Source organism: Mytilus trossulus, chromosome 4 (assembly GCF_036588685.1).
Source record: "Mytilus trossulus isolate FHL-02 chromosome 4, PNRI_Mtr1.1.1.hap1, whole genome shotgun sequence".
NCBI classification, from domain to species: Eukaryota; Metazoa; Mollusca; class Bivalvia; order Mytilida; family Mytilidae; genus Mytilus; species Mytilus trossulus.
Window position 1 is genome coordinate 5,772,705 of NC_086376.1, and position 372 is coordinate 5,773,076.

A 372-nucleotide genomic window follows, 5' to 3' on the forward strand; every position below is an offset into this window, starting at 1 on the left:
TTATCTCTTTAGGTAATCATGTCCTACAGTGTACGTCAAGGATTAAAATATTATCTTTTGACTAAAGTGTATTATAGAAGTGATTCGATTTAAATGGGTCCTTTTCTTCTGGTTATATTAAGTGATTTAATTTAAACATATTTTTTCATAACAGTATATTGAAATTTCACTTGATATTTAAGGTTATTGAAAAATATCTTTATTGAAAATATTGAGTTATCGAATTAGATCGGTTACATGTCATTTGGGAAATGAATTCCAAAATGTTTTTCATTGGTGATTTATAATCCCTTAATATCTAAATATTTGTTCAGCCTATAAAAAGATTTAAAATACATGAATTTTACAATTCAATTCATAGATATGTAGTAG